The sequence below is a fragment of the Cydia strobilella genome, chromosome 12, assembly GCF_947568885.1.
Source record: "Cydia strobilella chromosome 12, ilCydStro3.1, whole genome shotgun sequence".
Classification (NCBI taxonomy): Eukaryota; Metazoa; Arthropoda; class Insecta; order Lepidoptera; family Tortricidae; genus Cydia; species Cydia strobilella.
This window is the reverse complement of record NC_086052.1, coordinates 14,372,491-14,389,188: the sequence shown is the minus strand read 5'-3', so window position 1 is coordinate 14,389,188 and position 16,698 is coordinate 14,372,491. Positions and strand designations below refer to the sequence as shown.

Here is a 16,698-nt window from a genome sequence, read left to right as displayed (position 1 = left end):
ATTTGTGTATCGTACCATAGAAAGATACAGTGAGGTCTCTAGTTTAAATGACAAGAAAAGAAGCGGTCGTCCGCGTACAGCTAGGACTCCAGCGGTTGTACAAGCAATTAGGGCACGCATTGCCAGAAATCCCGCTAGGAAACAAAAAGTTATGGCCCTCCAGATGGGTTTGAGCAAAAACACGGTGAAAAGAGTGCTTAATCAAGACCTGAGACTTCGTGCTTATAAACGAAAAACTGGCCATCTTCTCAATGGTCGGCTTAAAGCTTTAAGGCTTAAAAGATCTAAAGCTTTATTGAAGAAGTACGCTAAAAATAAGCACCGTTGTATACTGTTTTCGGACGAGAAAATTTTTGACATAGAAGAAAACTGTAATAAACAAAATGATAGAGTGTACGCTCGCAATAGTAAAGAAGCGTCTAATAGCATTCCCCGTATTCAAAGAGGTCATCCCTTCATCTGTGATGGTTTGGCTGGGAGTTTCTTATGCGGGCGTCACTAGTATGCATTTTTGTGAGAAAGGAGTAAAAACTAGTGCCAAAGTGTACCAAGACACGGTGTTGACTAATATTGTGAAACCACTATCCCATACGATGTTTCTAAACCAGCATTGGGTTTTCCAGCAGGACTCTGCTCCAGCCCATAAGGCAAAGTCTACACAAGCCTGGCTCGCCTCCAATAAAATCGACTTTATACGGCATGAAGATTGGCCCTCCTCTAGCCCAGATCTTAATCCTTTAGACTATAAAATATGGCAGTATTTAGAGGAAAAGGTGTGCTCAAAACCTCATGCAAATCTAGACTCGCTGAAAAAATCTCTTGCTACGGCAGTGGCCAATATCGACATGAAAGTGGTGCGTGAATCCATTGACGACTGGCCACGAAGACTTCAAGCCTGTGTAGATAATTATGGCGGTCATTTTGAATAAATGTTATACATTTAGATTCTCTAGTTTATAAGCTTTCAAACGCTGTACAAATTATACGGAATAAACTTAAACTTTTGATTTTATTTGATACTATGTATATGACAGAACTTATGAGCCGACTAGGTAATAATAAATTCACGTTTGTTATTTCTGCTGAAAGCAACTAGGTACTCTGTTTTGACGTTATTATACTGTGAATTACGTATTCGTGTGAAATGACATACATCAAATTATATTGTAATGCTATTAATAAAACAAATACCTACCTAACTATGAGTTTAAGGTGTAATTAAAATCACAATCCAACCAACCGGCTTAATCTTTAATTTTAATAGTTTTTTTTAAATAATGCTCGTACATATTAAGTTGCTCGGTTAAAACAGAGTCCGCAATACTAGACTAGATCAGGCTTGGCTAGATTCAAGTAGGTACTTACCCACCCACCCAGACGCACTAAATTTCAAACCACGAGAGGCACGAGAAAGCAATTTCGCATCTTTCGTATGGAAATATAATTTGACTCCTGCCGCCCCATACACTTGCGAGCATTATAAAGGTAATGTGTGAAGATGGGAATTCTCTGAGTTACACTAGACACGTTTGAGCGTTCTCAGCCCATTATGGAAGGGATCAACACAGATTACCTCCTACAGACTTCGCTTTGAAACGTTAACAAAGACTGGTGGTCAGCGCACACGCGCTATTTACTTGTAATTCTCCACGACCTGCGCCTCTTCCTTTGCCTAACTAAGTATATCTGGTAGATAATTGTCATTTTATGAAATAAATGTTTTGCTTTGTCGTCGTTTTTAGTTTCGTTACATCGCTCTTTATGTTGATTTAATTTAAACCAACACGATTTTCACTCATTTTTTAAACTAAAACGGGACTTAATCGCGTACACTTACGTTTAATATTTGGCCTGACGTTTCGAACGTGACGTTACGTTCAGGCAGTCTGCCTGTGACCACGAACGTAATGTCACGTTCGAAACGTCGTGTGTATGTGATTAAGCCCCGTTTCGGTTTTAAAATTATAGCTATTTTTAGGGTTCCGTACCCAAAGGGTAAAAACGGGACCCTATTACTAAGACTCCGCTGTCCGTCTGTCCGTCTGTCTGTCCGTCTGTCTGTTAGCAGGCTGTATGTCATGAACCGTGATAGCTAGACATGTTGAAATTTTCACAGATGATGTATTTCTGTTTAAATCTAATAATGTTTTTTTAAGTTTAAAAATGTTATGAAATATGTAATTAATTATATTAACGAACATATGTACATATATTTTTTTATAAGTGTAAAATGTGACCTGTAAAATTTGCTTTTACCAATAAAGTTCTGTATTCTGTATTCTGTATTCTGTTGCCGGAATAGCAACAAATACTAAAAAGTACGGAACCCCCGGTGGGCGAGTCCGACTCGCACTTGGCCGTTTTTTTATATTATAGTAGCATTAGTAAGTAGCTCATGTTTACTGATAGGTAAATGTTTGTAATTTACACAAGTTAAGTTTGTAAAATTGTAAACGCCAACACCTCTTTCATACTGCTATATTAACTAATTGCATACTTTGGTTTTGAGCTGCCTACTAAAAACAAAATGGATGTCAGTCTCGAATTACCTGTTTCAAACGTCGTGCTTCTAAATTAGTGAAGTTTTATAGTCTATCTAGTAGGTGTTGATCTATGAGGAGCAATCAAGCCGTTGTTAGGGATAAAAAGTGGATCGAAAACGGTTCAGTGCTCTCTGTGAGGGCTGCGTAATAAATCTATTACTTACTGCTCAGTAGCTCGGATAAGCTTCTGTATCTTTTGTATTCTTATTTTAATTATAAAGGCTTGTTATAGCTCACACGTAGGGTGTTGATGTTATGGGTATTGACAGGTCTGATCCAAAATTGTTTGGGAGTTATTAAAGTTTAATTGGTTAATGTTAAGCTTTAAACGCAATTGACCTTAATGTATAAAAAAGCCTTTTACATGACGCTTATTATTTATTTGCACCAACAAACATAGGTATATTTTTTAGCATTAGCGACATTTTCCATAAAAACTGTGTTACAGTGAGATAATTGATAATAGTCATTTATTTTCTACAGAAGAATATCGCCCCCAGCTACAAGATTCCCCTATTAGCGCCGGAAAAAGACATTTCCTAAGAGACAGATTAATTGCCGTAGGTATACATGCTGCCAAGAATACTACAAATTGGTTTAGTTAGTCTTTATATTTGTCTCTGCGATATCGCGTTTTAACGATAAAATATTTTTTATCTTCCGTACCTAATTTAAAAAAAATAGTTTTGCTCCGGTTAATGAATAATTGATCTATATTCAATTATTCATTAACCGGAGCAAAACTATTTTTTAGGTATCTACTAGCTCGTATGCATATCATAAGAAATATATTTGTTGTATTTGTTGTAGATATGAATATAAAGATAATTTAGGGAACCGTGCTTTATTGGGGTGGGTGGGTCCGATGTATTTTATTATGTAGGTAACATAGACTTTTCTCCAAACAAAAATTTCTTTGTTACTAATTTACATTTTTAGTGTCCTTCATTTTTAGGGTTCCGTACCCAAAGGGTAAAAACGGGACCCTATTACTAAGACTCCTCTGTCGGTCTGTCTGTCTGTCACCAGGCTGTGTCTCATCAACATGAACAGATGATGTATTTCTGTTGCCGCTATAACAACAAATACTAAAAAGTACGGAACCCTCGTTGGGCGAGTCCGACTCGCACTTGGCCGGTTTTTTATTGTTCTAATTGTACGCGCGTACTTACGTTATAGTATAAAACAGGCACACACTCTAACCAAGATACTTATATTGGAAAATCTCGATTAAAGCGTAGCATCGAGACTTCCAGGTGTCTCAGATGAAATTCCATTACCTCGCGCGTCTAAGCCAACTCAAACACATCTCAATTGTTCACGAGACGACGCAAAGCTATAATAATGTGAGACTGAGTACTTGGCTACAGCAAGTTTATCGTAAGTATGTAATTGTAATTTATGATTAAAATTTTGTTAAAATGTAGGCAAAATTTGTGCCTCGGAGTAGGTACCTAATGATGTGCCGACGAAAATTTTCCAAATTTGAGGAAGTATGTAAAAAATATCGAAAACTTGTCACATTTGAAAATAATAAGAAACAAACCAAAAAAATCTTTATTTCTTGCCGAGTACGCGGAGTACGTACGTTTCTAATTTTGGGAAAGTTTATGCATCATCTTTTCTTACGTACTTACCTAAAAAACTGGGGTTAACTAAAATAAGACAGTAAAAACTTAAAATTACAATAAAATAAATAGTATTGTTGTTAAAATGCTACAAAATGTTCACCAAAGGCGCTGCGAAAAAGTCTCACGTTTAAAAGCTTACCTACACGTCTCTCGGAAAGCGCGCATATATGTATGAATACAAACTGACTTAATATTGTGCATTCGGCAATGTGGCCATCACTGCATCGCGCTCATGCATTTAAGCTTATACGGTAGTTACCAAACGCATATACATATTATAATCTATCTACTATCCGTAACCTTTTACGGTGTGCAAAGCTTAGAAACATCTTCTAAGCGTGTAAAAAAACATGATGATTAATTTGGTTTCATTGTACGAAAGCTTACCTGCGGCCTTAGCACGGTCGCATTTTTATCACCTGTCACCATGCCTGTCATGTTCTAACAAGTAATGTAAGTGCGAAAGTGTCAGGCATAGTGATAGGCGATAAAAATGGAACCATGCTGCCACCGCTGATGGCCAATGTTCTCAAAAGTGTGATTTCTCCAAAAAGCATACAATTGATACAATCAATAACAGACATAGCCAAGCGGGATTCGCATGATGTACACAGTAACCTACTCACTTTTAACAACAGAGTTATGTTAACACTGTAATGCTTATATATGCCTTTTTTTTATAACCTGTAGTGTCCCACTGCTGGGCAAAGGCCTCTCCCTTTGATTTCCATGACTCCCGTTGTTGAGCTGTTTCCTAAATGTATATATGCTAAATAAATGAAATGTTCAGTTTATTTTGCATACCTCGTCTGCTAGCAACTTCTCGTCCTTATTGCGCTTTGTTGGTAGGTTAAGTTACTAAGTTCTGTTGCTGACTGTACAGGACTATAGGAAGGAACTTCCAGTTCCATTTCCGAACTGACGATGTAATTGAAAAATGACCCACTTTGTCACTGTGACAGTCAATAAGGATAAGGAATTCGTGAACAATCATACTTGTCATTGTATAAGGTTCAAAATGGCGTATAATTTCAGTTGGGACCGCACAGGGACCAAACAAAATATCCTAGGTAATTGACGCATGTGTAAATATTTAATTCTTTATATTTGTAAAGGCCAATAAAATTATCGTTATGTCAATAAATAAAGGTATCGATAATGCCGCATCCCACAGGAAATGCATTTAAATCAATATTTGCGATTGCATTCATTGTGATGATAAGGCTACGTTTATGTAGATGTTGAATGTATTAAATTTTCGTTCATGAGCTTTTGTTGTGGATAAAAGGGTGTAAAATGGCTGGAAAAACATTCTTTATAGGTTCCATTGTATTAGTGCCAACATTTTGCTGCAAATCCATATTTTTCATTACAGGATACCTATCTCATTTTATCGTTGTGTAGTATTATGAACTTTATTTTATGTGGAGTAAAATGGTATTTGCAATTATTTTCTAAGGATATAGATGGTTGTGCAATCGAGAAAGTGGTATTAAATTTCATTTTATTACTTTAAGCTCGCTGGCGTGGAACTCCATTTTCCGGAATTTTAATTTCGCTGGAGGAAAATATCGCACAAAGTTTGTACGCCAATACAATATATTTGTTTTGGTAACGTGCTCCAACCAATACTTCAATCTGATCGCAATATACGCTCAAAGGGATTATTTTTATTGCATTTTTTTTTAAATAAAAGTTGCTATCGATTTGATGTCTTTCCTTATTTTTCTTTTGAAAGTACCGTTAAAAACCTATCAATTATTTTGTATGACGAACATCACATTACATCCTTGAACATATTTTAATATTCATGTTACCAATTTTATTTTCTTCTAGTTTAGTTTAGCTTAAAAACTATTATGGATAGTAATAAATTATTTCCTTTAAACAGCTACTAACAAGCTAAAAGTTAACGAGTGACAAATCGTTTTGTCGTTTTTTTTATCGCGTTCGTAAACATATGCCCATTTAGGACATTTTAGACACGGTACGGCACGGTATAGGTACGTTCTTTAGAAAATAAACGTGTACAAATGATAATCTTATCATAAGTAAGCTCAGGAAAGGAATACAGCTAATACGGACACGATAATTCTAAGGCGAACCTTCTCAAGTGTTATAGAAAAAATATTGATGTCTATAAATATGTTTGTTGACATAGTGGCACGAGATTAGGGTTTTTTATCCCTTCGGTTACAGAGACCTCACCTTCGCCTAACCAGAATAATATGGCCTCTGACTACATTTAATGTTGATACGATTTGGATATTTTTTATACTGGTTTCTACGAATGAGCTACTACACGAGCTGAATAAGAATGGGAATTAGAGCCCGGGGCGGAAGGGACAGATTTCACCCTCCATCGGTTTTTTATTTAAATAAAAGGTCACGTAGCAACGGTGTTTAGTTTTTCTATTCCATTTAGTTAGATGATATCTGTACTGTAATATCGTTATAGAGATTTGCTATTGATATCAAAGAGTATATTGAATACAAGGGTATTCAATGCGAGATGATGATATCTGCAGCAGGTAGGTACATTTTGGATACTTTGAAATTTGATAAATGATTAATTAATTATTTGGTTTTGGTGCTAACAGTGTAAGTAATTAGTTAAATTATTAACTTATTTAGGTAGGTACGTACTTACAATTGTTACCAATAAAATGGTTAATAATAATAAGGTATATTTTTCGTCTCATAGATATGGTTCGTAGATTTCAAACAGTCCCCTTTCGGCTTATCCTTTGTCTATTGTTAAATGAAACCGCACGTGCTACTTACTAGCATAAAAAAATGGTATGGCCGTTTTAACCGGTTATTCAATTACCACTCTATGGAGATTGCAATAAGGTTTAAAATGAACTAATGGGAAAACATATTCCTTAGCTGTGTGGTCTTTGCGGTTACTGAGTGCCGGCAAGTCGAACGCTACAGAACCAGTCTAAAATGTGTCATCGATATGCGTTACAAAAGCGCGTTATCGGAGAGCGCACTTACACTGGTTTTTTTAGCGTTGGACTAGCCCGCGCTCGCCACGATGCACGAACCAGGTAAGAGACAGGGACGGATTGCGATTAAAACATTTTGATGGATTCATGACAAGTATGTATAGATATATTAATTGAATATTATATATTATATACATCTTTATTTATATTGTACCAATGCATGTTTATTTATATTTTTAGTTAGTAATTTATATTTTATGTATGTATAACTCATTACTGTTTGGCTGGTTGTTTATTATTTACATTGTATAAAAAAACGTTATTTTAGTTTATTAAAAATTTGACCTATATATTGTAAAAAAGCCGATATTGTTTAAAAAGGGCATATATGTATTAATTTTGTTAAATATAGTTTTAGTTTTTAGTCTGTAACATTAGAGAGGAATATTTTAATAGTTGATTATTTGTAAAACGGATTATTACCTAATGTTATTATTTAACTGATTAGTAAAAAAATGTTATTATTGTTTGTTTTAAATATGTGAATACATACTTGTCATGAATCCATCAAAATGTTTTAATCGCAATCCGTCCCTGTCCCTTACCTGGTTCGTGCATCGTGGCGAGCGCGGGCTAGTCCAAGGCAAAAAAAACCAGTGTAAGTGCGCTCTCCGATAACGCGCCTTTGTTACGCATATCGATGACACATTTTAGACTGGTTCTGTAGCGTTCGACTTGCCGGCACTCAGTAACCGCAAAGATCACACAGCTAAGGAATATGTTTTCCCATTAGTTCATTTTAAACCTTATTGCAATCTCCATAGAGTGGTAATTGAATAACCGGTTATAACGGCCATACCATTTTTTTATGCTAGTAAGTAGCACGTGCGGTTTTATTTAACAATAGACAAAGGATAAGCCGAAAGGGGACTGTTTGAAATCTACGAACTATACATAGGCAAAATAATGCCTTGGTCACAGTAGGTGATGTCCATGCCAGACTGGTAGGTAGATGTTAGGCACACTGGCGCATAACCTAGTAAATATGTATGTTTTTCCTGCTAGTAACCTAGTAAATATGTAGGAATTCCAAACACTATAAACATTATTGCCTTGAGTTACAATGTACCGTTTTACAGTCAAAGGTCGCCCAAACTTTACAACATCAACTTTACGCTCGCAGTAACAATAAAATTAATGTTGCGAATACAAGCGTTTACGCGTTGTTTTAAATGCTACGTGCTATAATAGTGGTGAACGAAATAACCTCCTGAGAGCTGCTATCAGTGGCTATGAATATGAACGTTAAGGCTCGTATTAAAAGCTGGGTCTTGAGAATTGGGTTACGCCAAAAAGTGAGAAAAATACAACTTTAGAATCTTTAGATAGGGCTAAAACAGCGTTTCGCAAAATTCCGACTCCGAAAACAAGAACTGGTAAACGTTTTAAAAATATAGTAAAAACTCTTCGCCCCGAGCGGAAGGAGTGGAAACAACGTTTAGCCCGTTTGAAAGGTGCGGGTTCGAATCCCTCTAGGGTGTTTTCTTTTATTTTTACTCTAACCAAAATATTTTTGATTCATTAAAGAGTAGAGGGTATATACTCAATACTTTATTGTTGTGTTATTTTATACTCATTGCGCGAGCATATGCTACGAGCAGCACTTAATGTAGATAAGTAGGTAGGTACCTATACCTCGTTTTTTTAGCATTAGAAAAAGGATTATATAACAAGGGCATTTAATAACATTCTTTTGGTTTCATATCATAAATAGAAGTAATAAACTTAAGAAGTTACTATTTTATTAAAGCGTTTTTCGAAAAAAGGACTCGTCAAGATTGTTTATCCTTTTTCTAATAGCAAAAAAAACGAGGCATAGTACTTACTTGGCTTATATCCGCTTCCATATTTTTATTTCATCAGTAACTTATCAATATTAACTAGGTTAATTATCATTTATCATAAAGGACTTACTTCTAATTAAAAGCCTAAGTTAAAGGTACAACATTGATATACCTTGGAAATAATTCCAAACTCAAACCTTAAAAATAATATTTTGGGGTTGGTCTCGGACTTAAGTGGAGCATACCACGACCTGGCGGTCAACACAAACGTTTTACGTTCCACTGTTACATTACATCAAACACGAAAGGTATGCGTAAAAACGCGGGAACCAGACCTCCTAAGGGCCTTGGTAAATATTGAGTTAGTCGAATAAGATCGATTGTACTATCGTCAACACTGTTAACTAACCATTTGTAAGCCTTATATCAATGGTATAAGGACTAGCAATGGTAATTTAAGAGTGTTGCTGCTAGTACATGCGGTCTCGCGCCGCTGGCTACTTATTGCCGTGACGTCGGCTCTTGCGCATCATATTGCCTACAGAGTATAGGTCCAAAGTTTAGAGGGCCTACCGGGAACCGTGAGGCTAATTCGGACGTACGTTTTGATATCCAAGTGATGTCATTTTGTCATTTATCATTCGCGCGTGCATTTCGTTCGTACTTGTATTGGTTCGACCGATACTCACGGGCGAATGATAATTAAATGACATCATGTTGATGTCAAAATGTAAGTTTGAATTGGTCTCCATTTCTTTTGTTCGTTTGTTTATTTGTCTCTCTATCTAAGAAAAAGGCCTCTGATTCAAGCGTTCTTGTGGAAACGGAAAAAAGGAACAGAATGATTTTGCATGTATGTTTTTTCCTATCCTACATACTTATCTACCATAAACCGAAACACGATTGCCAATTTAAAAACGTGGAACTTATTTTATTGTATCCAATCCAAGCAAAATTATTTAATAGCATTAATTGCATTTCTTTATTTAGTGCACAAGAGCTCTTACAGGAGTTTTTAAAGGTGGCCGTGGTTAAAGCAAATCGATGCAAGATAAGTAGTAGGCTCTTAACTGTGGCCTGAAGGCCCGTATAAATACCTTGACTGCGTTTGGAATAATACTTACTGGTCTACGACACACTGATCACATGCTACACACCAGTTTACCACTGACCTGTAATCACCCATAACTGTTTCGAGTAGTCGGGCCAGTTTATAGTAGACATAAAGCACAATATGTTTGTAGATGAAGGCAGGAAACCGACCCATTTCGGTATCGACACTCCTATTCACCAACTTCCGGCTTCCGTCTAAGGTCGAAATACTGATTACAGTTTAATGTATTCTAGGTGATGTGCGTCCTTGCCTAAATAGAAATTTGATTTGGGTTTCGAAATTCTAAGTAAACATATGGATATCAGTTTCATAAGTGATTAGTCAGAGGAAGCCTTTTGTTACAAAGAGAGAGAAACATAAACTTAATGCCTGAAAATGTATTGTATTTTCTAATAATAAATAAACCAAGGAGCATCGCGTTTTGGGCGCAGCTAATCTAGAATGTCATTTGTGAGTAACTTTTTTCTTTTTCGCCCCTTTGTTGGCAAAGTAAAATATACCTACGACTTTGTTTTTAATAATAAGTAAATTTTGTAATTAGATTCAAAATAATAGGTAGCCATATATGATTTCACTTAAGAAAGTATCACACTAAAAAGAGTAGATTTATCACAACATTTCTTGTGTATGAAGAAAAAAATAGAATTAAGTAGGTTGTTTTTACTACAGTTATACCTACCTCGTATCGTATATCGCACATGGCACCATATATCCCGTTCTCGTATTATTAATACAAAATTAGTTCCCAATAAATCTCTTCCCGTAAAGCTCTATATTTTACATTCGATCTTCAGTCGGAGATATTTTATAGACGCAGTAAAACGTCAATCGGAGTCTTTATCACCGGTCGACCCGCAGTACTGTTCGGTTAATCGGCTTACCAATATTTAATCAGCACTAGTGATGTGGTTAAGTCCCGGGAACACACCTCACATTCCCATTGTTTCCAGAAAATCCAGGAATATTACCAACGCTTTAACAAAATAGGTATATATTTCTCTGGACACTGTCTAGAGGAGGACCTATAAATAAAATAACAAATGATAAAAATGTCATGAAAAATTACACAATATATTCGGTTTGTTATAATTTGCGTGTATAAATATAAACTTTTACCTGAATGCAAAAATTTGACTACAAACAGCAATTGTTTTAATAAATTAAATAAAAACATAATTCCCAACACTAAACTAAATTTTAATATTGTTTCATTTTCATTTACAGTATTTCTTTGTTTGGCGAATATTCCTGGGAATGCGAATATTTCTGCGGCACATCACTAATCGCCACAATCAAATCAATCAATCAAGTAAATTCTACCGCTAATAAATTTAACTGGTACAACTATTAATCGTTCCGACTTCGAAGTTCGCCGTCCGCAAAGGCCCAACCATGTCATTAGGGCGATCCACACAATCCCTATCATTTTCCATATCGTCCTATCATTGGCCCATTTCGTATCCCTATACTTTCCCAAAAGTAATTACCGCTTTTATATTCGCCTTCGAAGGATTTAGGCTCTAGGCAAACTAGTCAATTATCACATCGCCCGCAGTCTGTTCCCACGGGAGGATAAAATTGTAAGCTTACATACAAACGTGTCGAACCTCGCGGCTATTTATACTCTTTTTGTTACAATAGACTAGCAGTAGGACGTATCGTGGTCACTCTTGTTACGAAGCCTTATAGTGCATCCTTGCCATCACAACTCTTATTTCCGTGTCCATCGTCCTCTTTCTTCAAGAAAGCCATCCTTATTACGTCCGTAAGAAGCAATAGATATCGTGTACACGAAAGTGGGCGGACGGGGTTCGCGTTACAGCCTCTTGGTAGAAGTTTTGTTTGCTCGGGACACACGGGCCCGCGTGAGAACCTCCCGAACTGCATGGGCGTGACATCGAACTCTTTTTTGTCGTCTTTTTTTCTTTTGTACGGCTAATGTTGAGTATCGGTAATAACTATAGAGACATCGGCTCCGACGTGACCATGACAATGCAAGTCCAGAGCTATAGTACGTAGCTTATGCTCTTCCATTATGTCACACACGTGTTTAGGACTCTTTAATCTTTTGAAATCCTTAAACTTTTGGAATTGCACGTTTGTTGCATTTTATGATCACAAATGTTTTATGGCCCATTTTATGCCAATTAGCTTTGTTGACGGGGAAATTCTACGAAGCATTTTAATACTCGTTTCGTGAAAATTTAAGTAGTCGCCGAACTGCAACGTTAAAATTAACTCGAAAGCCCGCTGGGAGCTATTAAAAAGTCATCAAAGTTTCTGGAACGATAAGTCAATATGCGCATAGCGAGCACTGTCATGCACGCGACATAGGTATACCACGCCGAGTATGCACGTGCTCTTCAGTTATAAAGATTGGAATACTTTCTCTGCATTGTTTTGCTTGCCTTGGGGAGGCAGGAACTGAATACAAATCGTTGTTTACATGTTACTATTGGAAAACTTGTCTCAATTGGTTCAAAGCCAATATTGCCTAGACAGGCGAGTAACTGTATTTTAGTAGGCACCTATTGTAACATATACAACAATGAATCATTTCCTAACTATGTCTCTGCTACACATCTTATTTTTACTAACTAATTAAGACAACTAATTAATGTCTAACTTAACGCTGTCATAACTTGTAGGTAAACTAAATGTCATGACCTTTCTTAAAAAAGTTGCTCTGTGTTGCCGTGAAATATGCTTCAAGTTATATTTACGTGCAACCTCAGATGCTCAGCTATCTCCCCGAGGCGTTACGGAGGTTTTGCCTATTCGTATAGTTTCTTCCGAGTGCTTCCCTAATGAAATTTACATATTTCATTTCTAGTAACATATACCTGCGTCCGGCTATATTGGTTCCGCGGGCTTTATTGAATAAAACATACTCAGTATTGCATGTTTCCGACCTCTTAGATGCATATATATTTCTTACATATTTCTTGCCCGTAACGGCCAGAGTAACTTGCATCTACATTTTTATTGCCATTCCCTTTATTTAATATAGTTCCGTTACAAACTCCTATAAAAATCCAATAGGAAATAGTTTGTCTTTCATGAGCGTACTTTGCTGTAGTTTTGAATATCAATTGCATTTTTATACGAAGCAAACTCATAAATGCGGTTGCATTGGTTATCGGGAATCCATATTTCATTAAGTGGATTCATAATGTATCATATCGATCATAGTAAGTGTGTTTACCTACGCGTGTATACATGTAACTAATGAAAATATTGGGGAGAACAACAAAGCGCGAACCTCAGGGGTGAAACCGCAATCCACAGTGGAAAATCACGAGACCCCGAACTAATGAAAACCATTAGTGGTGCACATAATAATATTTCAATAGATACATGCGGTCCACTTCCCACGAACTCTTGTCAATAACTAAGATAACTATACCAGTGGCGATCGCCGGAACCTAAATTAATAATGAGGAAAATGGTACTAATGAAAGTTACGCTAGCGCCACCGCGCGCCGCAAACATAACTTGGCAGTAGAGTATAAAATAAAAAATAATAAAGAGTGCCTCTGGGCAGTGAGTGTCTATTCTTCACCTTTTGTTGGGACAGGTGATTGATGGACCCTTTATTGTTGGTGTCGTTTGCTTTGAGAAATGAACTGTTATGTTTGCGCTCGGATACTTGATTGCTTATTGCAATTTGGGTTACTTTTTCCCGCGGCGCATTCAATAAAGCATTTGATAAATTGTTTTTTTTAGAGTTTTATAATTATAAAACAATTAGAGGCGAACATTGATTAGGTAGGTATATCGGACACCATAAATAAAACTTAATTACGGGATCAGAAAATGCTCTATAATTTTGGCAAAATGCCCAATGATTTAACCTTTAATCGGGGCTAGCACAAAATTATAGAGCAAATAATTGCCTCCAATGAAAAATGGCATGACGTCTGATTATTTATGCAGCGACGATTAACATTTGTGCTCAAGCGAGTGCCGCATAGGGATTAAAATGTCGAATTTATTTCACAAACAGACCATGCAAAATGGCACTCCACCCTACAGGCTGATATTCAATCCAAGTCTCCCCATTTAAGTCGCAACGCAGGGTGGCACGAACCATGAATAGTACCTACTATACCTCCGTACGTATGCTTTGATGTTTACCGATGAATGATTATGCTCCCTAAATGTCGAAATTAATATACGTAGCTATTGTTATATGGTACGTCGAAAAGCCAATTAAATTTGGTGCCTGCATTCAGCCCGGCTTTATTAGCATTCCGTGTTTTCTATAGAGGCATGGAAAAGGGGATGCATACAGAGGCGATGATTTCAAATTAGTTAGTTCCTCAGAGCTCTATAGAGCTGAGGACATTTCCCTGATTAGATGGCTTAATTTTGCTTTGCAGTAAATCTAGCTGGCATCTAAATAGCGGGTGCACATATATCAGTGTGATTCATTAGGCAATGCTCAAAGTAAAGCACCAACATACATTTAGGTCGATTAAGTACTTAAAACTGGCTCAGCGAATTCGAAATTGCCACTATATTTAAATATGCTCATGGTTACAGACAGCTTACGTTTTATTGAGCAATTGCAAAGCAAACAATGCACTGAAAATTTGATGCCGTGCCGTGCAATATTTTCAAGTTAATAATTTTCAGGAACACGAAACGGTAATTAGCCTATATTACACAATAGGCGATTGCTAGATGCAGGTGATGTGAAATTACTTGAATATTCCATGTGCGAGTCGAGTGTACAACATGACGCCCGTACCGCTTTCTAGCGATAACACCGCCTGTTGTATCGTCTACCTTTGTTTCGTTTGGGTTAAGTATCTATTGCATTGCATTGTACCTACACTATAATTTTACTTCACTATCTTTATGAATACAAAACTGAGCTTATTTCTGTTTTTATACTTACAAAATGATTAAAAAGAAAATGGAATACAGACTAATATAATTTTATTCTCTCTTTTGAACAGAGATTAAAAATGTAAATTCCCGTAACATGTCGGGATTAAGTAAATATTGTCTCGTATTCCATTTACCCGCGGTCATATGTATAGGAGTATCCTACCACACACACACACACACACACACACGCACGCACGCACGCACGCACGCACGCACGCACGCACGCACGCACGCACGCACGCACGCACGCACGCACGCACGCACGCACGCACGCACGCACGCACGCACGCACGCACGCACGCACGCACGCACGCACGCACGCACGCACGCACGCACGCACGCACGCACGCACGCACGCACGCACGCACGCACGCACGCACGCACGCACGCACGCACGCACGCACGCACGCACGCACGCACGCACGCACGCACGCACGCACGCACGCACGCACGCACGCACGCACGCACGCACGCACGCACGCACGCACGCACGCACGCACGCACGCACGCACGCACGCACGCACGCACGCACGCACGCACGCACGCACGCACGCACGCACGCACGCACGCACGCACGCACGCACGCACGCACGCACACACACACACACACACACACACACACACACACACACACACACACACACACACACACACATTATCAGAGTCATCTTCACGCTACTCGTTCCAAGCTAATGAGAGGACCCATGCTGCACCGCATGAAAGAAATTTCTACTTACATTTCTAGTATTTCTACGCTAAAAATATATTTAACTGGTGAATCGCCAAAAGCTTTGCATAGATACAAATTCGCGTGTTTATGCAATGATATGCAGCCATTACATTTGTCTGATATCATTATATCAGTGGGTAAAATCTGTATTTATAAACATTTTATACTTTGTCTATACTGATAGCTAACAGCACAGATTACGTAAGTACCTATGAGTAATACTTTACTAGCTAGCAAGGTATTCTTCTGTGTTGTAAAGCCAAATGCATTTGCAAACGAGCCTGAAATGTTTAATGCACTCCAATTTAGGTGTACTTTTATATAATAAACTGAGTTAAAAATGGGGCTCTATTCGACATTTCTAATCCTTTAGTCTAATAACAATCTTTGTCTAGTTTTTATACTTACTGTAAATTCATTCATTATTACTGTAAAATAAATAACATAAAATAAGAGTTCACATAAATATTATCTAAAATTAATTCTCTGGTCTACAAAAACTTTTAATTCGTTACTACTTTTTATCCGCTCTCATCTCACAAATTCATCATCTCTAAACGTTATTTTAAACGATACACCGTTGATTGAAACAGTCTTTCCCACTATTTGTACAGGCCAATAGAAATGAATTCTCCATTTGATTTGGATTCGGACTCCAGGCGTTCGAAGGTACTAACAGTAACTCACTTCACTAACCGTTGGTAGACTTTATTTCGTTACCATAATGTACACGACTGGTCGGAAAACTGTGTCTACTATGGTAATTTTCCGTTGAGACCCGTGAAAGTGCCGGTCGGGCATTGTGCTTGTATCGCATTGACAATGAAATATTATGACAATAGTGTCATAGTCTGTAAACACTTTTTTGGAAGGTTTCATAACATTGCAATAAACGATTTTAAATTGCCATTTGCTTGATGACTTATTTAGTGAAGTTCTTTCATCACGAATTGACGAATCATACCCCTATATGATGTGTGTCTAAAATA

The 16,698-nt window shown here is 37.3% G+C and overlaps 1 protein-coding gene across 1 annotated transcript in view; it reads left to right on the top strand.

Moving 5' to 3' along the window:
• Positions 1-16,698, top strand: part of LOC134746255 (hemicentin-1) — a 62,522-nt gene that overhangs the window by 7,853 nt on the left and 37,971 nt on the right. The gene's annotated exons all lie outside the window — the stretch shown is intronic.